The sequence below is a fragment of the Rattus norvegicus genome, chromosome 1 (assembly GCF_036323735.1).
Source record: "Rattus norvegicus strain BN/NHsdMcwi chromosome 1, GRCr8, whole genome shotgun sequence".
Classification (NCBI taxonomy): Eukaryota; Metazoa; Chordata; class Mammalia; order Rodentia; family Muridae; genus Rattus; species Rattus norvegicus.
Window position 1 is genome coordinate 46312339 of NC_086019.1, and position 23196 is coordinate 46335534.

A 23196-nucleotide genomic window follows, 5' to 3' on the forward strand; every position below is an offset into this window, starting at 1 on the left:
TCATTTGAAAGACATGAAGAGTTAGCTATCAACTACATTTTCTGCTTTTTCTCTTTAGAACTGTCTCCTTAAGTTGCTGTTCTATGACTGTGAAGAGATACTATAACTAAGGCAACTTATAAAAGAAAGCATTTAACTGGGGGTTTGCTTACAGTTTCAGAGTGTCGATCTGTGACTATCATGGCCAGAAGTAAAGAGGCCTGGTCCTGGAGTAGGAACTGAGAGATTTAAATCCTGACTCACAAAGTTGGAGGCACTGTGTGTGTGTGTGTGTGTGTGTGTGTGTGTGTGTGTGTGTGTGTGTGTGTAGCTGGAAATGGTGGCGTGAGCTTTTGAAACCTCAAGGTCCACCCCCAGTGACAGCCTCCTCCAACAAGGCCATACCTCCTAATCCTTTCAAAAGAATTCCACCAACTGTGGGCTGTAGATGCTATGAAGGAAGAGCTGCAGTGGATAAGGAGCTCCCTGGAGACGGCCCACCATCTTGCTTAACTGCAGTGGGTGCATTCTTGTGAGGCACAGTACCAGAGACTTTGTCCTAGGATGGCTTCTTGATGCTGATGTGCGTTCTCAGGCTTGTCATTTCCAAACTCCTCCTTTATTTGGCTTGGTGTGAGTAGACACTGGGAGACCCTAACTGCCTATAGCCTGGTATGATTATTTCCTTAGTGATAGCCTACCCTATAGGGCAAATTTACTGCGTATCAACATGAAGGTGAACTTTCACGAATTAATGCTGTTTAGATGAATTAATGATTTTATAGGTTTCCTGATTTGATTAAAATAATTTTAGGAAGAAAATTTAAGGAGATGGTTTTGGTTGTTTTGCTAGAGAGATGTAATGGAGTTAGAATTAAGAATAGAATGTGTCCCTGCCTCACAGAATAGTAAGTAAAGACTGCATAGTAAGGAAAACAATCTTTATTAATTGCACTAAGAAGAGAAATAGACTTGGGACAGATCTGTGATCAAGGGAAAACATTCATTCTAGGTCAGGTCTGAGGATGAAGCCACTGGTGCACACTATGATAAAGCAAGGCACTGTGAAACTGTGCTTTGAACTCATAATGAGCTTACTGAATGAACACTGCTTTGAACTTACTATCAACATCCTATGTAACTCCCTTTTGTGTAACATTTTATCTATGAGCCAATTTTTTCTCACATGGAGAAGTTTTTGTCTAAAAAGGTATAAAAAGGCCAAGAGAAGAAAAAAAGTGTGGCCGTTGGTGGTCTGCTCCATCCACCATATGCATATATGCCATATGTGTATATGTGTATATATATGCATGTCTGTGTCTATATAGACAATATGTCTATATGTCTGCCTGTCTACATGTCTGTGAGTACATACATATGTAGGTATATGTGTATGTATATGAATATGCATGTACAGTTGTGAAATTGATGAAACAGGTGGTCAGGCCCTTCCAGAGTGTGTGTGTGTGTGTGTGCGGACACGCGTGTGCTCACGTATATAACTTTCTCTCCATCCTCTTCTTTCTCACCTGCCTCTTAAGAGTTAAGAGTTCACAGCTTTTTGCTGTCCCTTCCTGCTGGCCCTTGATAGTTAAGCTTTGCTCAGTCAGCAGTGCTGACCCTTCATGTCACCTGTACTGTTGAGGGGGGTGTGATTGGGGGATGGGAAGAGAAGAGAGCTGGATGGAGTGGGGAGTAGGAGGGGTGGGGATGGGGGTAGATCCTTGACTGCTAAGGCTGGAAGACTAAATTGCCAAAGTCACACTTCACTGCCTGCCTCAGTTAATCCTGTGGTGTCAAAGCTGACCTTTCACAGTGAGACAGACATTTAAATATATGAGCTTATAGGGGCCATTCTAATTCAAACGGTCACACTATTGTTAACACAGCACAATACAGTATCACCTTTCAGCCGGTTCCATGGAAAAGTATCCCGCTTACTGGGTGGTGGTGGTGCACACCTTTAACCACAGCACATGGGAGGCAGAGACCAGGGTTTCTCTGTGAGTTTGAAGCCAGCCTTGTCTACAAAGTGAGTTCCAGGACAGTCAGGGCTACACAAAAAATTCCTATTTCAAAAGTGTGTGTGGGTTAAAATTCTCCATTAGATTTTTAGTTTTTGTCACTTAAATAAAATTACAAATTACTTTGGATAAAAAGCAAATAATTACATCAAGGTTATTGTTCAAGATGTTATTGTCCAAACTTACAGCAATAAGATTTGTTAATTCAGGCAACAGTTGAGTCAATATGTATTTACGGTATGTGTGAAGGCATAACACTTAAATAGAGGATGGGTGGGCAAAACAGGAGATGTAGCTTAGACTTGCCCTTTATGCATGAAACCTTCGGCTCCATCCCTGGCAAGGTATAAGACAGGTTTGGTGCACCTTGGCAGTGCACTGTGGTCAGGCACATCTGTTATCCCAGCATTCAGAAGGTAGAGGTAGGAGGCTTAGAAATTCAAGGTCATTCTCCACTACATAGAGAGTAGGAGTCTGTAGTGGCTATTCCTGGTTGTCAACTTGACAATATCTGGAATGAACTACAATTCAGAAATGGAGGGTGCACACCTGTTACCCAGATCTTGAGGCTGGAAGACATACGTTTCTGACCTGGACCTTGACATGGAGATCTTGAGGCATAGTGGCCATGAAAAGCTTAGGCCCAGGCAAGGTAGTACATGCCTTTAATCCCAGGAGACTGAGACAAGGAGATCTCTGAGTTCAAGGTCAGCCTGGGACAAAGCAAGTCCCAGATCCAGGCATGGGGGTACACAGCATTAATTTGGGCCAAACCTTCTGCTGGGCCGCACCTTCTTCTCATTGGAAAAAGGAAGATTCCCTCTTTTTGCTACTTACATTGACTTGCCAGCATATCTGTTGGAACCTACTTCTACAGAAGACCAGCTGAAACAACCAGCCTTGGGGGACTGAACAAGATTCTTGGACTTCCCATTCACAGCTGACCATTGTTGTGCAGTTAGACTACAGACTGTAAGTCATTATAATAAATTCCCTCAATATAGAGAGATATTCCATAAGATCTGTGACTCTAGAGAACCCTGACTAATACAGAGGCCAACCTGAGCTACAAGAGAACTCCCCAAAACATAAAACAGTACACACACCCTGAAAGGATGATAATGGTAATAGCTTTAACCTATTAAACAAGTCATGTAAGTCTGTTTGTACTGATGTGCAGATGTGTTTATTACTTGATACCGTAAGGTTTTTTCTTCCTTTTAAAGTGCATTAAGAATAGACAATTACATAAAACAAAGGCAAATTTGGTTTTAGCACCTTTAATTTCTTACCCTTGAAACTCGAGCTTCCAAATTATATATCTTCACCAAACAACAAATGAACCTTTCACAGGGGTCACCTAAGACTGTCAGAAAGCACATATATTTACATTACGATTCATAATAATAGCAAACTTATAGTTATGAAGTAGCAACGGAAATAATGTTGTGGTTGGGGGTCACCACAACATGAGGAACTGTATTAAAGGGTCACGCATTAGGAAGGTGGAGAAACATTGTTTTAGACACTTTTGGAGGACTTTCATGACAATGCCTGTCCATCCACTTACCAACATTCCGGAACAGATTCCATAACTCTCTTAGGTAAAGACTGCTAATTCTAACATTGTTGTCAAAGTCCACTCTGTACATGGCATAGCTTTTTAAAGTTACTTCCTCTCGAAGTATCCCATTTGTACACACGATGGCCCTGTGCCAACAACACTCAACTCCAACTCCACTGATCTTAGCGGGTGAGCAGAAGTCTGTTTTCCTCCCTTGCTGTTAGCTTTCAGAAATGTGCTGCCCAAGCTCCAGAACTTTCAACAACCAAAAGAAGCAATGTTTCTGTAGTGGAAGTCTAGAAGGTTGCACTGCCGGGCAGGAATGACTGATCTTAAGAGTGGGTTGGGGGGTAGAGGGATAAAAGGAGCTTGAGGCGAGTCCAACCAGAAGAAGGCTTCAATGAAGTCCAAGCGCCATGGGGACCACAAATTAGAAGGGTAGACCTCAGGGCTATGAAGGAAAAGTTGTGAAGAAAGGTGTATTAGCCAGGGTTCATTAAAGGAATAGAAATGATTATATATGTGTATACACACACACACACACACACACACACACACATATATATACATATATATATACACACATACACACAAAAATATACATACACACAAATGTATGAGATCTATTAGAATGCCTTACAGGCTGTGGTCCAGATAGTCCAACAATGACTCTCTGCCAATAGAAGGTCTAAGAATTCAGTCATGAGGCTGGATGTCTCAGCTGGTTTTTAGTATACACTTGAATCCTGAAGAAGTAGACTCTAATGCCAGTAAAGGAGTGGAGGAACAGAGGCAAAGAAAGCAAGCTTCCTTCTTTCACTTCCTTTAGAAAGGCTGCCAGCAAAAGGTGTTGAATTAACGTTGTGAATTAAAAGTCGGCCTTCCCATTTCTAGGCATTCAATTACGAAAAATGTCCTTACAGGTGAGCCCAGCCACTTGAGTTTTACTTAATTCCAGATGTAGCTGGGTCGACACCCAAGAATAGCTGGCACAAAGGGTGTGCTCACACTGAATCGGCTCTGCGTTTCCCTGAGAGTCTGTGAGTTCAGCACATCTTGGGATGGGGCCCGTGAAATTAACCGTTACAGCCAGGTGGGGAGCAAATGTTGCTAGCAGTGTTGGCACAGGTATTTGGTGGTTTGGTTTTGAGGCATGAAGTCCTGTACCCCAGGCTGGCCCTCAATTCATTGTGGGGCTAAGGCTAACTTCAAACTTCTAATCCCACTGCCTTCGTCTTCCAAATGCTGAGATTACAAGTATGCGTTGCCACATCTTCACCATGAGGAGCTGAGAATCAAATTCAAGGCTTCATGCATGTTAGGCACATATTACCAGCTAAGCTACATGTTGGCCCACATATTTAGACTGAGTTTTGATTAGGGAATATTAACTTTTACATTTTAAAAATGGTTTATGAGGATACTTTTATACATTATGAAAACTTGAACAAAGTCAATACGAGTTTCACTCGTTTAGACAATTGGTGGTGTAAGTGTTTCTAGAACTTCCATTTTGAGGGGTTAAGGATTCTAGTTTAAGTCTGTGCACTGCAGGGTATCTAAGTCTGAACATCCCAGAGGCCAGGACGATGTAAGGGTAATTCACACCGCTTCATTCAAAGCCTACTCATAAATAAAGTCACCGATACACCCTGTCTTAGTCAGGGTTTCTATCCCTGCACAAACATCATGACCAAGAAGCAAGCTGGGGAGGAAAGTGTTTATTCAGCTCACACTACCACATTGCTGTTCATCACCAAAGGAAGTCAGGACTGGAACTCAAGCAGGTCAGGAAGCAGGAGCTGATGCAGAGGCCATGGAGGGATGTTTCTTACTGGCTTGCTTCCCCTGGCTTGCTTAACTTGCTCTCTTATAAAACCCAAGATCACCAGCCCAGGGACAGCATCACCGACATTGGGCTGGGTCCTCCCACCTTGACCACTAGTTGAGAAAATGCCTTACAGCTGGGTCTCATGGAGGCATTTCCTCAACAGAGGCTCCTTTCTCTGTGATAACCGCAGCTTGTGTCAAGTTGACACACAATACTAACCAGTATACACCCCTACCATCCCAGTACTCTGAAGGCAGAAGGAAGAGGTTCATGAGTTCAAGTCCAGCCTGGGCTACGTATTGAGTTCCAGGTCAGCCTAGGCTACACAGTGAGGCTGTATCACCAAAACACAAATCCAAACAACATGAAGCCCCACCCACTCACTCTTTAACAACGACGTGCATTTTCCCAGCAGCTACTAAGATCTGTTGTTTCTCCTTTGAGATGCCCTGGGGATGCTCTCCAGTCAGGAATAGGGTAGGGATGGTAGTGGTCCTGGCTAGGGAGGATTCTCTGTGGCCGTAATAAGTCTGAGCCATTAATGGCCTAATGCCTCAGACATGTTCAACTTGTAGCCTTCGAGCCACATGAATGCAGCCCAATGCAAACCATAAATGTATTTGAAACACTGAGTTTTAATTTAAATTGACTGTAGAGTTTTGGAGCATGGGGCTTGCAGATGACAGTGTCCAGGTCTCTTCCTAGGATGGTGACATTACAGGGTGCTTTTCTTGTTGTCAATGGCCCATGAAGAATGTGTAAATGAGATGCTAGTGCCTTGACAGCTGGAAGGAGGGGAACTGCTAAATAAGTCCCAGAGAAAGAAGAGAGGACCTTTTCCGGGCGTGAATTCACAAACGCCTGGCTACACCACCCAGCTACACACCGTCTATACAGTTTGAGGGCAAGAGGAGGCAGAACAGACTTGGGACTAAAATCAGCTACTTTGAGACTCCAACTGAACTGTCATCTTTCTTTCTTGCAGGGACTAGAGACAGAGTCAAGTGAACCACCCAAGCCCTCTGAGTAGCCAGAAGAGGCCCATTGGCATCTGATCATTCATCATCAGAAGGGAGAGGTTGCTCTTCAGAGAGCTCAGCTTCTGCAGAGTCAGCTTGACCCACTGGCAGAGCTGCCCAGCTGTGGCCAACAGATGGCTGAACTGGAGTCAGTACAGCTCTTGCCCACTTCCTACGATCCCGGGGTCCTGGAAGGGAGGCTGCGTGTCAGCCTGTGAGTGTCCTTGGCATCAAGTGATGGAAAAGCACTTTGAAAAATGATTGACGGATTTAGAGTGTATGTGTGCATGTGCGTGGAGGTCAGGGAATTTTCTGGGTTTGTCCTCTCCCTCTACCATATGAGGCTTGGGGATTGAACTCCAGTTGTCACTCTTGGCAGCAATCACTTTTACCCACTGATCCATCTTGTCATCCCTGGAAAAACATATCTTAACAGAAGGAGCCGGCGAGGGGATCCCGGTGTCTTCTTCAATCAGAGTACGTTTGAGCTCCCAGGAGAAAGCAATTCAACTCAATCATTTCCTCTGGGCTTAACACTTGTGTGTGTGTGTGTGTGTGTGTGTGTGTGTGTGTGTGTGTGTGTGTGCTTTGTGTGTTGTCAATGTTCATGTGAGGCAGAGTGTTTACATGGCAGAAAGGTGCTGTGAGATGGAAGTGATGAAACAAAAAACCTGCTACTCGACCTTCCAAAAGGGAGCAAAGTGTTTTAAAGAAACTCTTTGGGTGGAGTTCAGGGAAGGACAGTCTGTGTGTTGATGATATCGGCTTAGTGTTCTGTGATCAGAACTTCCAACAAAATTCTGAACAGCAATAGAAAACATCTTGTTTGATTCCACTGCCCCCTGTGTGTTGTCTCTCTTCTTTCTCCCTTCCTTTCGATAGAATCTTGCGAATGCAGTCAAGACTGGCTTTAGACTCTCTATCCCTGATAGAGCACGTGAACCACCATGCTTGACCTTGGCTTGAACAAGTTATAGGAGCAAAATTTGTTGTCCAAATATTTCCAGGCACATTCTGTGTATCAGGAATTGTTCTGAGTTACTGGAGATTAAGAGCGCACACTGGCTTCCTCCTTCCCTAGAATCTGTGTACGTTAAGCACCAAGGGTCTGCAAAAGATGTCAGAGAGGTAGCTTGTGGTGGCATTGGTGCAATCTCCTTTAACTTTTAGCATAGATCCACTGAGTGGCTCCAGTGCCTTGACGGCTGTGACTTGAGGAGGTTGTCAAGAGAGTGGGGCAGTCTTTTGAAACCTTCATGATGTCCTTCCCTCTGCCGGGGTGGACATGGGAAGTTAGAACCAACAGCGGATGGTCTTGGCTGTGTGATGTACGCAAGCTGATGAACCCGTGGTGAAGATAGCACTACCTCAGCACCATTCCTTGCTTCTCTCTCCTCCCCAGCCCTTTCCCAGTACTCTTTGCTAACTCTCCTGAACTTTTTCTATTTCTCTTCATCCCATAGTGTTGACTTAGGGCCTAGCAGCCAGGTGAGGGCTAGGCATCGTGTCTATACATCTGTTATTTCCAAGTATACAAGTTCAACTGTGTCCTGAGCACTAGTGTGATCTAGTTTCCCAATAGTCTCCCAAGAAGATTCTTCTTGAATGTACCCTCCAGCTGACCACAGACACACACTTAAATCCTTTGGCAGGGCTGTCATCTGTTGATGGATTAATGTTGTGAGCTCATCATACCCCTGTAGGCTCATGTGTGTCTGATTGACTTTTGCAAGCTTCTCTTTCTTTGTCTCCTGTCACTCTGAACTTAGTCCCTTCCTTCAAAGTGTCTTAGCTGTTCCTTGACACTGCAGAGCCTCAGAGTCCTCTATCTGGACAGACCCACTCCTCAGTCAGTTCTTCAAAACTCACCTCAGGTTTAACAGTCCCAAGAAGACCCTCTCTAGGCCTGGGGTTCTGAGGATACCCCTCATGTACTGTTTGAGTCCTGGCATTTGCTAGCTCGATTTTCTACTGGGTTTTCTTCTCGTAACTAGAAGTCTCATGTGGCTAACACTACTTTGTATTGATTTAAATTTCTCTATGGCTTCTCTCTCTTAAACTCTGATTTGCATAGGATTGGGCTCAAACTCTGGTTACTCAGTGTGGTAGTCAACCATCACTGTTAGAATGACTAGATTTAGAATTTTCTAGACGACTCACTTCTGGGTGTGTCTGTGAATGTGTTTTCAGAGAGGCAGAGGAGAGAAGATTCACTGACAGCGGGCCAAGACTGAACAAACTGGAAAGAGACAGCTGGAGGACAGTCGTCCTTTCTAGATCTCTGTTTTCTGGTTCACAGAGATGTGAATACACTGCTTCCCACTTGTATTGCTAAAGCCATGAACAAGTCCACCCCATGGATTTCACCTTCAAACCATCATCCCAAATAAATCCATCCTATCTTAAATTGTTTCTTGTCATGTATTGGTCACAGCAACAAGAAAACTAATATATCTACCCACCCAGAAGGTGCTTTTAGAAGCAAGGAGGGAGATGCATCCATTTGGGTCATAGGTGTCATGTTTAATAAAAAAAGAAAACCAGGAATATGTTTGGTAGAGGTGTGGTATGGCGAGGTGGAAGGGGGTGCCTGCCTCTGTGGGCCCATGCTGAGGCATCCCTTCACCCTGAGAGACCAGGCACATAATGGAGATAGTATGGAATGGAGTTTATTTAGGACATGGGCAGTTGGGAAGGGAGTAGTAGAGACAGAGAAAGGCAGAGAGAGAGAGGGAGGGAGAAGAGAGAGAGAAGAGGAGAGAAGAGGGGAGGAGAGGAGAGGAGAGGAGAGGAGAGGAGAGGAGAGGGGAGGAGAGGAGAGGAGAGGAGAGGAGAGGAGAGGAGAAGAGAGAGAGGAGAGAGAAGAGAGAAGAGAGTAGAGGCAGGCCATGAAAACGTGAGGAGACGGGGAGGGAAATGGTGAGAGATGGGACAGAGAATAAGAGGTTGAGGAGGGGCAAACAGTCCCTTTTATAATGAATCAGGCATACCTGGCTGTTGCCAGGTAACTGTGGGGCAGAGCCTAGAAAGAATGCTAACAATAGGTACTTTTGTAAGTTTGTACAACAAACACATTACTTAAAAAATTGTTTACTTTATGTATATGAGTACACTGTAGCTGTCTTCAGACACACCAGAAAGGGTATCAGATCCCATTACAGATGGTTGTGAGCCACCATGTGGTTGCTGGGAATTGATCTCAGGACCTTTGGAAGAGCAGTCAGTGCTCTTAACCACTGAGCCATCTCTCCGGCCTGACACATTACTTTTATAATCGAAAATATGTGTTAATATATATTCATTTATTGTATGTTACATATACATGTACATACACATGGTGAGGTCACAGAACTCATGATGGTAGATCTCAGGTTAGGAGGGCTATTTTCTTCTCTCCTTCATATGGAGGGTCATTGGCTCTCTCCTCAGCTCCTTTCGTGTTTACATTTTTTAAAAGCTTATTTTTTACGTGTATGAGTGTTTGGTCTCTATGCTCTCTGAGGTCAGAGGAAGGAGTTTGATTCCCTGGATCTGAAGTTATAAATGGTTGTGACTGCTATGTGGGTGCTGGAAACCTGGCTGTATACAAACATAAGCATTCTTAACCACTGAGCAATCTCTACACACACACACACACACACACACACACACACACACACACACACCCTGCCCACTTAATTCCATATGCATTTGCTGTGATGATCCTCTACAGCTAGTCTCCCATTGGTTCCTTTATCTTGGGGGACCATAGTAGAACATCGGTGTAGACGGCTATCCTCAGTCTAACAGCCTAAGAGCTGCTGTGACCCCCCCCCCCCAGGTCAGGCCTGTTGACCGGGAGTGTTCCCTCACAGAAGGAGTGGGTGGAAAGGGTCTTTGGACCTTCACTTGAGATTCTAGTTACTCCCTCCTGTACCATCCAGCCAGCTGGAATTGAGAGTAGACTCGGTCTTGAGAGGTCCCAGAGTCTACAGGCATGGGAGGTTAACTGAGGGGGACTCTAAATATGCAGCTATGAGTAATCCACGTTGGGGTGGGGCTGCTTTGGGGGTCACCTACACTCACTCCTGTTCTGTAAGTAAGCCCAATAAACCCCTTGGTTCCCCAAGTTGGTTTTTGATGGAATCCCACTTCCGTTTGTCTGTGGTGCCATAAGGAATAGGTAGACTTCTCCCCAACGAACGTTTCCTACATCCACCACATCCATGGTCCCTTCTCTCTCCTCTCTGATGTGGAGCCATCGGGTCACAGGAGAGGATGGTGGTCCCAGCATGCAAACACATTCCACTCACGTGGGCTCACTGGTTCCCTCAGGTTTGCCTAATAAGCCTTGCAGGACTCTGGGTGGCCCAACTCAACCCTGCCTTTCAGGAAGATGGGTGGCCTCTTCCCTGGTGGAGACCTGTGCTTCTGAGCTGCTCTTAGTGGGACCGTAGGAAACCTTTTTGCAGCACAGGGAGAGCCAGGATCGCGCGCGCTTCGCAGTTTGCGGTCTGGGCCACAGTAACTGGCTGGCTCCAAGCTGAGAGTTGTTTTGGTAACTGGGGATGTAATGTGTCCATGGAGTCAGTCCAGCAAGAGAAGGGGGTCGGGGCCGGGAGGCGTGGCGTGGTTCCGGAGGCTGGCGGCGAATCTCTGAGGGAGGGGCGTGTCAAGGGCGTGTCCGGGCGGGGCGGGGCGGGGCGGGGCGAGCGGCGCGTAGAAAGGTGTGGCCGCCGATCGGGCTTCACTGGAGCAGTGCGGAGCTAGAGAAACCTTGACCTTCGCGGGCTCAGCGAGCGGAGAACAAAGTGACGGAGAAAACTTTCCGGAGTGTGCCCTGTGTCCCGCGGGGCCTCGCTACGGGTCGCAGAGCGGGGCTTGACCGGTCCTCTGTGTTGGGACTTGGACGAGGTAAGGGCGCCGCAGGCGGGGACGCCGGCGAGGGCGCCGCTCCGCGGCTGGGTTGTCTCGCATGGTCTACCGGGGTCCTGCTATGGGGTGCTGCAAGCACAGTCCCAGCTTCCACCAGTGGGCCAGGCTCATCCCTCCTCCCCGCCGGCTGCAGAGGCAATTAGGGGCGCGGCGGGGCCACTTTGCTCCGTCCGGGAGGGTGGCAGTCCTCAGCGGCTTCGTGTTCTCTCTTGTCCAGCTTGGCTCAGGGCAGAATCCCTTTCCAGAAGACTCAGAAGTGAGGTCTTGCCCTGCCCCACGCGTGGCACGAATACAATTAGGGTTCAACTGTGCCATCCAGGTTTGGAGGTGGCGGCGCAGTCCATCCCCATCAGCTCCCATCTCCTTGCGCCCAGGGGAGAAGGGCGTAGCAGGGAGAAGGTGAGCATTCTGGGCTTGGCCATCGGGATGGGGAGCGGCGAAGATCGCTCTCACTGCGACCACCCAGACCCGTGCGGCTCCCCGCCGGCTGCGGTGCCAAGTTTCTGTGAAAGCCGACAACACTGTGTCCCTGATGGATCGTATTTACCACAAACAGTTCAGGGAGAAAAGGGTCCATTCTTCAGCAGCAAAGTGTAGCGAATAGAATTGCGCGAGGAGTTTTTATCTCTGAGACCGGAAATTTAATATGGACGTGCTGCTTCCATGGCCTTCCTTACTTAAAAAAAGAAAGAAAGAAAGAGAGAGAGAAAGAAAGAAAGAAAAGAAAGATAGGGTAACTTTATATTATGGATGGGAGAAGCTGCTTGATAGCGAAGATAATTCCATTCAGGGGAAGTTTTCCTGCAGTTTTCCGAAGCTGCTGGAAGAGAAGCCGCTAGGTGACATTCCCAGGTAGACTCGGTGTGCTACAAGTGTACACTCCTGGTGCGGAGCGCCAAGATTCTCGCCTTCTACCTTTTAGGTACGAACCTCATTTAACACATAACACCTGATGTCTCCAATTCAAGATTGAAAACAATGTCTTTAAGAGCTTTATTGAAATGACTTACACGTTTCTTTTTTTTTTTCTTTTTCTTTTTTTTTTTTTTTTTGGTTCTTTTTTTCGGAGCTGGGGACGACTTACACGTTTCTTAAAGGTACAGATCATGTGCTGGGAGTAAGGAGTACCGCCTGCGCCTGCGTAGCCAACGAGTGCACGTGTGCTTTTTCAACCACTTTCCTGTCTTTCTCTTTTCCTCCTTCCTTCCCTCCCTCCCTCCCTTCTTTCTTTCTTTTATGCTTTAAGTTGTAGTTTTAGCTGCACACATATTTAATCTAGCAGATCTCTGAGTTCGAGGCCATCCAAGACTACACAATGAGACCTGTTTCAAAAAACAAACAAACAAACAAACAAAAAAAGGAATAAGAAAAGAACTAGGGGTGGGGTGGGGTGGGCAGGGCAGGCCAGGTGGTACTGGAGAAATGGCCCAGTGGTTAGGAGCTCATAACTGTTTTTGCATAGAACCTGAGTGTGATTCCTACAGCCTCATGTTAGGCAGTTCACAACTGTCTGTATCTCCAGCTCCAGGTGACCCGATTCCCTTCTGACCTCTTGCTCCTCCTACACACACACACACACACACACACACACACACACACTTGCACACTCACACACTCACACACACTCACACCCACACTCACACCCACTCACACACCCACACTCACACCCACTCACACACACACTCACACACACTCACACACACACACACTCACACACACTCACACACTCACACACACTCACACATACACTCTCTCACACACACACAGTCTCACTCACACACACACCCACACCCACACACCCACACACACTCACACACTCACTCACACACACTCACTCACACACACTCACACACACTCACACACACTCACACACACTCACACACACTCTCACACACACTCACACACACTCTCACACACACTCACACACACACTCACTCACACACACTCACTCACACACACTCACACACACTCTCACACACACACTCACACACACACTCACTCACACACACACTCACACACACACACTAGTGAAAAAGTAGATGGCTTTAAAAAAGATTATCATATTTTTAAAAACCCAAAAAAGTCTAATATTAAGATTAATTTTAAAAAGCACATTTTCAGATCATTGACACCCCCACCCCCAGTTGAAAGGAAAATAGAAACCTGTTGCTTTAGGGTGGCAAAGGTCTTTTTTTTTTTTCTTTTCTTTTTTTTCGGGGCTGGGTACCGAACCCAGGACCTTGCGCTTCCTAGGCAAGCGCTCTACCACTGAGCCAAATCCCCAACCCCATGCAAAGGTCTTTTTTGATGGGTAGAAAAAAAATAATGGTGAGGTATATCTGAAAAGGAGTTTGCTATTTACAGTAGCCAAGCAATCTCCAACAGGGCCCCCTCTTCCACGTCTAACATCCCATAAAAGGTATGAGAGGGTGAGGCATGGTAGGGCACTCCTGTAGTTCCAGTATTCAGGAAGCTGAGGCAGGAGGATGCTTTGGTGTAGGTCTGCCTGGGCTACATAGCAAAGCCAAGCCTTAACCCATGATCATGCACAACATGGTGGCACACACTAGCTCCTAGCACTTGGGTGGCGGCAGAGGTAGGTGAGTCTCTGTGAGTTCAAGATTAGCCAGAGCCACAGAGAGCTCATTACAACCAAAAAGAGGCAGCGACAAACCCAGTCCACAAAGCCAGGCCCTAAACCATGTCAGGTTCTTGATAATGAGGCCCCGCCAGCCTTTGCTTCCTCCTCCCCCTCCTCTCTCAGGAGTGCAGGCAGACTGGCTGCTCCAGACACGTCCCACTGCAACTTGTCATTTCCAGGCCATTATCTGGAAGGAACCAGCATTCTGCTTACACAGTTCTTACTCTCTCCTCCATCTGTTGATTACTCACACATCCATCATGTGTCAGTCAAATATCTTCGCCAGGATGGTTCCTTTTCCACGTCCCCTGGCAAGCTGACATCTTCTCGTCTAGTTGTCAGTACCTGTACTAGGCCACAGTTTAAACCCATGCATTTTGTCATGTCAACCGTGCACGGTCCCCATGTGCGTGTTTGCTCGTTGTACAAGGTAAACCTTACCCACGGGTGAGCAGAGTCTAAAATCAATTCACACTCAATTTGCCAAGCCCCAGGTTTACACTGGGAGAAGACTCCTCTTGTAATTCACTAAAAGGCACAATGTGGGTCACTGCCCAGGCCCCGCCCTACTTCTATAGTCACCACAGATCACTGCAAATCAGTGTTTCTGGGCAAGTGGGAAAAGTGAGTATATATCTAATAAGCACCACAAAGAAACACTTTGGGACAGATTTTCTTTTTTTCTGTAGGGGTATAGAAATGCACTTTGTCCAGTGTTTATGTCTGGCTGTTCAAGTGATGCTCAGACATATGTCTTTGAAGACTATGGAAGGATCCATAGGCAGGCGTCAACCTTGTAGCATGTGACTTCCTCAGCCAATCAGCCTTGCAGCACGTGGCTGTCTCCCACCAATCAGCTGTGTATCACGTGACTGTCTTTAGCCAACCACCTTTCCAGGCACCCAAGTTTTCATGTCTGTTCATGATTTGGGGAGAAATTTGTTGCAAGACTTAGAAGTTAAGGCTGGGCGAGACATCACTTTTGTAAATATGGGCCAATAAATAGGATTAAAGTGTATTTTATATGGGGCAATTTTGGAAGTCACCTCAAAGTGATGCATCACAGAAGTAAAGAGGCAGTAAGAAGAGCGTCTTGCCTGATTTATTTAGTGCCCACAGTGGGATGATTTAGCACCACGCTCTGTTCATACAGATTCAGACGTATGGGCAGTTTGCAGTAGAATCTTACCAACACTCCAGGTTTGCAGTTAACACATCGATTTGTGGGATAATTGATAGAAGCCTTTGTTCAAGCTACAAGAGGCACAGGGATCATCTTATAAACGTATGAAACTGTGCTGTGCTGTGCTGTATATATGTGGTAGCTGTCACTGTGGCCATCTGGCTAAATGGAATCTTGTATTTTATGGGATTCTTCACATTGAAATAACGTTAAAGATAACACACACCATTCTCTCATTTTGTGGATAAAGAAACTGAGTGCCAGGAACTTGTCCCAGTCAACAAGTTCCTAAAGGGACACAGCCCTGGTGAGCTCTCAGCTTACTGGCTTCTGGTTTGTCACTTTGTTTATCCAAGCTCCTGTATGAACAGCAAGCATTCTCTACTTTCTGTCCTTGGCTTATCAGGGGCATTTTGGAAGTGTAGACCAAGTCTTAAGATTTCAGGACAAGGACCATGGCCAGCACCAAATGTCCGCTGCTGCCAACTGTCTCCTGAATGGAGGGACAGATGTGTGAGTGGGCTACAGGATAGGAAGCAAGCTACAGTTCTCTGGAATTGACAGCAGTGGGTGGAATTTGGCCTTTGTCTAGTAAAATGCACAGGATGCACACAGGTGAGATGTCTGTCTGTCTACATTGGACTATACTGGATGGATTATTTTCTAGAAAGGAGCCAGAAGTTGGGACTACAAGGCACATAGGAGAAAGTCTGGTCCTGAGGGTCCATGTTTGACAACCTTAGTCCTTCCTTGAGTGTTCTCATTGACGTGTCAGTTGTAAGAAGGTTCACACAAGACCGCAAGCGTGAAAGCATTTTGCAAACATTGGGACAAGACTCAGGGAAACTGCAGCATTGTGAATAAAGAGAAACAAGGCGGTGTGGGCTGACGGGGGTCGGGGTGGGGGAGAGCATACCACACCCAGTTCTCCTTCAGCATTGAACAGGGGTTGAGTGCAGTGCCACAGTGTGTTATTCAACCTTGTTAAGCCGCAAACATGAGCTGCGTAAGAGAACTTCAGGTGCTCGGTAGGGAGCACCAGTGAGCAGTGCCAGCCCAGAGCCAATGGTTATGCTTGGGGAGGAGAGAGAGGTCAGATTTGCATGCTGAAAGGTCCCTTTGGAGATAATCTGCAGTGTTTTTGGAGAGGCAAGACTGCCAGTGAGGTCAGTTTCCAGTAGTATGATCCACGGAGGTCTGATGACAGACAAGGAGGGAGAGGCCAGAACTATTGAGGTAAAATGAACTCAGAGGGCAGGGAGGAAGACATCCTGCAGAAAAATAGTATCTGGGTTGCTCACCTCCATCAGTCACAGAAGGCAGTGACCAGTGGATGGGCACCCAGGTTCACACTGTTATGAAATTGCCTAGAATAGATGCCCGGTGTAAGCAAATCAGAGAGTGATCACGGTGAAAGCTACCTACAATTTGGAAGCCGGATTTTGCATTATCACTGAACAGTGAACAGAAAGTGCCCAACCACAGTTGATGGAGGCCAGGAACAGCGGGCTCTTCCCATCTTGAGTCATGTGTGCCTGGCTCCGGCCAGCTCTCTCTGCCCTCGTCTTGCCGGGGATTGGCCTGTGTGGTTTCCCTTTATGAGGTCTGTAGCCGAGCGACGGAATCTGGCCCGCAGCATTGGTTATACTTTCCTGGTGTTGGGGTCTTTAAGAGTCACTATTACTGATCATGTGGAAGGAGGTTGCTGAAGGGCCTTTTGTCAACAGTTTGTGGACAGATCCTTAAAGAGGTGTGAGTTAAGGCTTCCCTCTGGCTTTAAAACAGACAGTCGAGCTCTAGCGCATTATTTAATTTCACTTTAAAATTCAGAGCTTTGCTCTGGTGCAGCATTCCTTTCCTATAGCTCGGGGGCCTAGGGATGTGACTGTTGGTAGGGTGCCTGCCTAGCCTGTGCGAAGCCCTGGGTTTGACAATACACACCTGTGGTCTCAGAAGTCTGGGGGTGGAGGCAGGAGGATGAGGAGATGAAGGCCATCCTTGTCTCTCTCAAAAAAACAAAACAAAGCAAACGCAATCTAACCTGCAAGGAACAGGGCCGTATTCGCTGTTCTCTCCCTTCCTCTCTCCTCTCTGCTGTCATTACGTTTCTTCTACTGGCTTGTCTTTCGTGCCCTTTCTGGTTCTCCATAAGACCATAGAGCCCAAGGAGAGGATGCCCTATGAGCACCCTGGGTACTTTTCTCACATGGTTTGAGTCTGTTACTATAGCACCCCGTGCTGTACTCCGTGGGTAACTTCCTATCACACAGGAACTAGTTTGCTTATTTTACTGGTGCATCCTTTCCACATAGAGCCCAGAACTTTTGAAAATGCTGGCAAAATGGTGGTGTCCATTTATGTGGTGTTGGCTGAACATACCTGACGAGATACCATCTCAACCAAGATCCAGAGAGCCTTTGTCAAATCTGAGCATGTATGTGTTTGCTTACATGTGTGCTAGGGTGCGCAAATGTACACATGCATGTGGAGGACAGAGGTTGATGTTAGACGTCTTCCTTACATCTCTACTTTTTAAAAATACTTTAAAAAATGGGTATTGCTGATTTGCATGGATGTATGCCTGTGTGAGGGTGTTGGTTCCTGGAGTTACAGATGGTTGTGAGCTGCCATGTGGGTGCTGGGAATTGAACTCAGGGCTTCTGGAAGAGCAACCAGTACTCTTAACCACTGAGCCATCTCTCCAGGCCCTCGACAGTTTTCATTTGTCTTTTTTTGATTCAGGGTCTCTCACTGAACCTAGAGCTTTCGAAATCAACCAGGCTGGTTGGTCAGTAACCTCCAAGGCTCCTCCTATGTCTGCCTTCCCAGTCTCAGATTATAGGCTCTCCTGGATGTGTGGCTATGCAACTCCCCCTCCCTTTTTTTCCATTCCAGGAAATTGAACTCATTTCTTCATGCTTGTATGGCAAGCACATTATCCATTGAGTGGTTTCCCGAGGTGTGAATCCCTGACTCTTTTAATGGTCCTTACCAATAGTAAAATGTCGACATTAAAAAGAAGAGTTACCCATTTTTGAAGTGTTGAGCAGTAGCAGTGTCCTTATCAAGCATCAGTAGGTCTGGATTCTAGTCTAGAATAGAATTTTCATTCATTTGACAGATTATGTTTTTTAACATTTAAAGGCCTTTTCTTCCTGAGGGGGAGATTAACCCAGCTCTTGAGAGATTTCCAGTGTTTTCTGGGCTACACAGTGAGATTGTCTCAACAACAAAAAAAGAAAAACATCTATCATGGGTGAGAGATGTGTCTTACGGACACTCCCTGGAGAGGGAGCAGGAAGGCACAGAGCCCACATCGCCTCCCCTGTACTTTTTTTGTGGTATCTGTGTGGAATGGCTTGCATAGGATTATGAAGATCCAACCACATAGGTGAGTTTGCAGAGCTGAGTGGTAGAGTTTGAGGTCATTACATTAGCTCAGCAGTAGGGCCTATAGGGAAAGATCAGCCTACAACACTAACGCTCATGGTTGATCTACGTCTAACAGAAGCTTTCGACCTTTTTTTAATGAGATATGTCTGGCCCCTAAGAAAAAGAATCTATATATTAATATAACTATATGATAATATAATCTATATATTAATATCACTGTTGACAGTGAGAGACGTTTAGAAATGTCTCCCTGAGGAACATGGCACTTTGTAGTAACTGAAGCCATTTTACCTCTTCAGTGAAGACCCCTTTTGGAAAGGACACCAGCAAGAGGAGGTTTGCTTTGCTTCAACTCCAGCTACCTGTGCAATTGGAGTTTTAAAAATTACCTACCTTAAAATTTGTTTAGAGAGGTTACTGTGTCTGGCTGTTGTTAGTCTCGTAAGTGTATGAAGACATTGGGCCTGGAACCAAGTCTGTTGTTGCTGGGGTCTCAATGTGTGTGGAGATGTCATTTCATGGCAGCATTTATTTTGTTTTTAAGCTCTCAGAATTTTGATGGCCTGGTAAATCTGAGGAGTTAGAAAATTCCCAAAAAACTGAGCTGACAGCCAACGCTGGGCACACTCAGAAAATCACTGAATGAGTGGGTGTTCATATATGCTACCTTCGGCACCGAAGAACACCTTGTGTGATTCCCATTGTCTAAAGGAAGCCCTCTACCCATTTATACAGCACATGAACCATTCTTGAATCATTTCAAAATATAATTTATAGGCTACAGCTACCCGTGTCCAGCAGATGTTACTACAAATTTTTGTAAACTATAGATAACATTGATAGTGTGATAGAATGTGTCTTGTTCACAGGTGCCATCCTGTATAACTTTAATGAAATCTATGTATTTTGGGCCAACAGATACTTTAGAAATTATCCAATTCAAACCATTTTTTAAGAAGGAAAACTTGTTTCTGGTTAAATGACTCCATTTAAGGTCAGGGAGATCGTTCAATCAGTAAAGAGCTCGCCATTCGATCAAGAGGGCCTGAGTTTGAATCCCTAGCACCCGTGTAAAAAGCTGTGCATGGGGGCCTGTGCTAACCCCAGTGCTGGGGTGGGAAGAGACAGGGGATCCCTGGGGCTCACTGTCCAGCCCACATGGCCAAATGAGAGAGCTTCAGGATCAGTGTGAGGTCTCAACAACCTAGGTGAAGAATAACTTTTGACCTCTATGTGCATGTAAATACATGTGAATATGTGCACATATACATTGTACACACACACACACACACACACACACACACACATGAGTCAACAGTCATGGATTCTTGCCTCTCTGACCAGTTACGAGTCACCGCGGGTCCTACAAAGTCCGACCACTCTCTGCTGGTGTGAGTCTCTCACTGAACCTGGAGCTAGAGCAGTGGCCAGAAAATTCTACAGTCTCTACCCCCACAGCACTGAGGTTTATAGGCACATGGGCAGCCATGGTGTGAGTCTGGGGTGTAGACTGTGGTCCATGTGTGGCCAGGGTTCTTACCCCCTGAGCTGTATCCCTAGTCCCTTCTTTATTTTGTTATTGTGCCCTATTGCTTGAGCGCTCTCTCTCCCTCTACTCTCCCTCCCCCTGTGTGTGCATGGGTACATGCTATCTTTTCACACATTCTCTTCTTCACTGTGACTTTGGGGACTGAATTCATGGTGTCAGGCTTGCACCCACCCACCTTTTTGGCCCCATACTGTCACTTTAATAAGGCAATTATTATTATGTGCAGATGAGTGTTTTGGCTGAATGCGTGTAAGGGCACTGCATGTATGCTTGGCTTCTGCCAAATCCAGGAGAAGCACCAGATCTTCTAGAATTGGAGTTACAGGTGGTCGTGAGATGCCATGTAGGTGTTGGGAACTGAACCCAGGTCCTCTGCAAGAGCAACAAGTATTCTTCTTTGCTGAGGCCTCTATCCTAATTTTTTTTCCCTTGAGATACAGTCTTACTATGTAGCCCAGGCTGGCCTCAAAACAAAACAACAACAACCAAAACAAAACAAAAAACAAACCAAAAAAAAAACCCTCCCAAAAGCCCCCCAAATCTTTTATTTCTTGCCATTGTTCTTGACTCTGTCCCATGGGTACTGAGGATTGGACTCAAGTCCTCATGTTTGCACAGCAAAGCTCTGTGCCCATTGAGCCCTCCTGCCCATGTACCCTAAGTGACAACTGGGAAGCTGAGGACTGTTTGTTTTTTGGTGCTGCCCAGCAGATGTGAGGCTGAACCCTTGGAGGCAACATAGCCGCACTGACGTTTGTGTACCCCACCCCCACCCCTCTTTGTAGTGCTCCTATGCCATGACTGCAGACGCATTTATGGTAGGAATGTGTGGTTGGTAGGAATTTAAGCCACATAGAGATCTCCATGACAACCTTAACATTTTTACCATTGCATTGGGGCAGCAAATCCATGAAACTATTGCAGCTCCCCTGTGACTCACAGGTGACAAGGTTTGTACTGGGTAACGTCCTCCCTGTCCTTTTCCCTTTCTGTCTCTGCCCCCACCTTCTTGTCCCCCATTCACTGCCTCCAGCTATGGCCACGTGGTCCAGGCTTGCCCTGAACCTCTCCATCCATCCCAGTGCTTCTGTGGCAAGCATACACTTGATGGGTTTGTTTTCTTAAACCTTGGGAAGAGCTACAAACACTGATTAAATTTAGAAACCGTCTCTGCAGGCCTTGTTAGTCATCGGTGATCCCTCTGACACATGAAATGATATCAAAAGGTTCCTGTTTTTAAGATGAGCCTGTCATTAAGGAGCTCGTGGGAACTGTAGGATTCGCACTGGTAGGGAAACCTTGAGGACAGGGCATCGTCTGGTGCGTGAATTCGTTTTCTCCCTTAGGCCCAAGCTGCAGAGCCACCGTGATCCTAAAGTGTCTCAAGTTTTGCATACCCTGATTTGTCACCCTTGTGACTCTCAGCTTTGTCTCCCATTAAAGTCATTGAGTATGAGGTTGGAATTTTGAAGCAGCCTGGACAGTTGCTTCAGCCCAGCTCTGCTCTGTGCTGAGGCCTAGTGACTAGCTCAGGGAGTTGAGTTGACCTACTTTTCCTCCTGGGAGGTGCGTCTCACAGTCGTTTGCCCTGGGCGGCGTATGTAACTCGAACATGTGCTAAGCATGATTTTAGTTCCATGGGGATAGCCCTCTGTTTTAATATCTTATCTGACCCGCACAACTCCATTTAATTGCAGCTGTTTTGATATTGGGCCAAGTCACTAAAAACTAGTGGACTCCCTGCGGGGGACAGTAAACTTTTGATGGCCATCCCAGTAAAAGTGGAATTCTTCTGCAAATAGATGCTTTTTTTTTTTTTTCAAGAATTCTTCTTGTAAAAAAGCACAGGGAAGTTGGCAGTCTTTGGGTGCTTTCGGGAGGGGTTGTGGTGAGTGCCAAATGGCATAGCTACTGTATGCTTGGAAAATGTTAACGAGAGGCTGGGCTCCTCTGAATGTGTGTCTTGGCCTTTCGAGATAGCTGCCATGTAGGAAGAACCATCTTTTAAAACCAAATGTAGACCTTGGTCATCCTCCAAGGGGAGTGTTGTAAATATATCCAGGCTGATACTCAGGGGTTTTCTTTGTAGAAAGAAAAGAGGGGGTGTTTAAATAGAACCATGAAGTGTTTGAGCAGGGCCCACAATTTTGAAGAGGTGCTCTTTTCTTCAAGACGAGGTTCCTGTAAACATTGTGTTTCTGGTCCCGTTTCTCTCTGTACCTCCCCCGTAGTGTGGAACCCCTCCCTTCAAGGCCATTTTGGGGGAGGGGTGGTGCTAGGACTAGAGACTGCTGTGTTGTACATGTTAGGCAAATAATCCTGCTGATGTCACTGTCCCCTTTACAGCCTTTCCAGAGAGGGATCATTAGCCTCCCTCTGACTCTCTCTGTCGCTCAAGCTGGCCTTGAACTTATAATCTTTTTGCCTTAGCCTGCCAGGCAGCTCAAATTATAATTCTGTGCAGGTAGGCCAGGCTGGTTTTGATTATTATTAATAATTTTTTTGAGACGGGTGTCATTCTTTGTGCTGCTTGGCTTTGACCTGTCCCCGTAGCCTCGGGGGTGTGATTGAACTTATGGCCTTCCTTCCTCAGCCTTCGCATTCTGGGAGAGCAGGTGTGACACCTGGCTCCGTGGCAGCATTTTTTTTTTCATCCTGTTTTTAGTGTGAGAGTTAACTAAGCCAAAGGCTGTTCACAAAGCAGGAAGGGAAGACGAATCTTATCATATTTTGATTTTCCCCCTCCTTCTACTGAGCTTCTGGTTGAAAGCAATCTTAGGAAAAACATTCTACTTTTGGGCTGGATGGGCTGAGATTAAAAACAGCCATAAACCAGACCCAGTTAATTCATGACTGTGATATGTATAAAGTTAGCTAGCGCAGTTTCTCTAGTGCTATTATAAATTCTTCTCACACACACTACCTTCCCACCCATCTTTAAAGTTCTTCCGTTGTAACATTCAGATGCCCCAAGGCATCAGAATCGTGAAGGACAGGAAGGGACAGTGTGAATTTGGATTCATTTTGGGGGCTGGTGGGGAGAGAATCAGGTTCCTCACCCAGCAGTTTGGTCTTCTGTGGGTTTTCTTCCTGCTTCCC

At 46.2% G+C, this 23196-nt stretch overlaps 2 protein-coding genes across 7 annotated transcripts in view; both read left to right on the forward strand.

Annotated features, from left to right (window-relative positions):
* Scaf8 (SR-related CTD-associated factor 8) overlaps positions 1 to 8824 on the forward strand; it is a 188191-nt gene extending 179367 nt beyond the window's left edge. For 4 of the 5 annotated variants that reach the window (XR_010062890.1, XR_010062896.1, XR_010062888.1 and 1 more), the window contains one exon: positions 6384 to 8824. The gene's annotated coding sequence lies outside the window, so the exon portion shown is untranslated. The remainder of the gene's footprint in view (positions 1 to 6383) is intronic. The other variant, XR_010062884.1, reaches the window with a different exon arrangement.
* Positions 8825 to 11111: 2287 nt separating this feature from the next.
* Tiam2 (TIAM Rac1 associated GEF 2) overlaps positions 11112 to 23196 on the forward strand; it is a 201320-nt gene continuing 189235 nt past the window's right edge. The window contains exon 1 of one of the 2 annotated variants that reach the window (XM_039099650.2): positions 11112 to 11310. The gene's annotated coding sequence lies outside the window, so the exon portion shown is untranslated. The remainder of the gene's footprint in view (positions 11311 to 23196) is intronic. The other variant, NM_001427474.1, reaches the window with a different exon arrangement.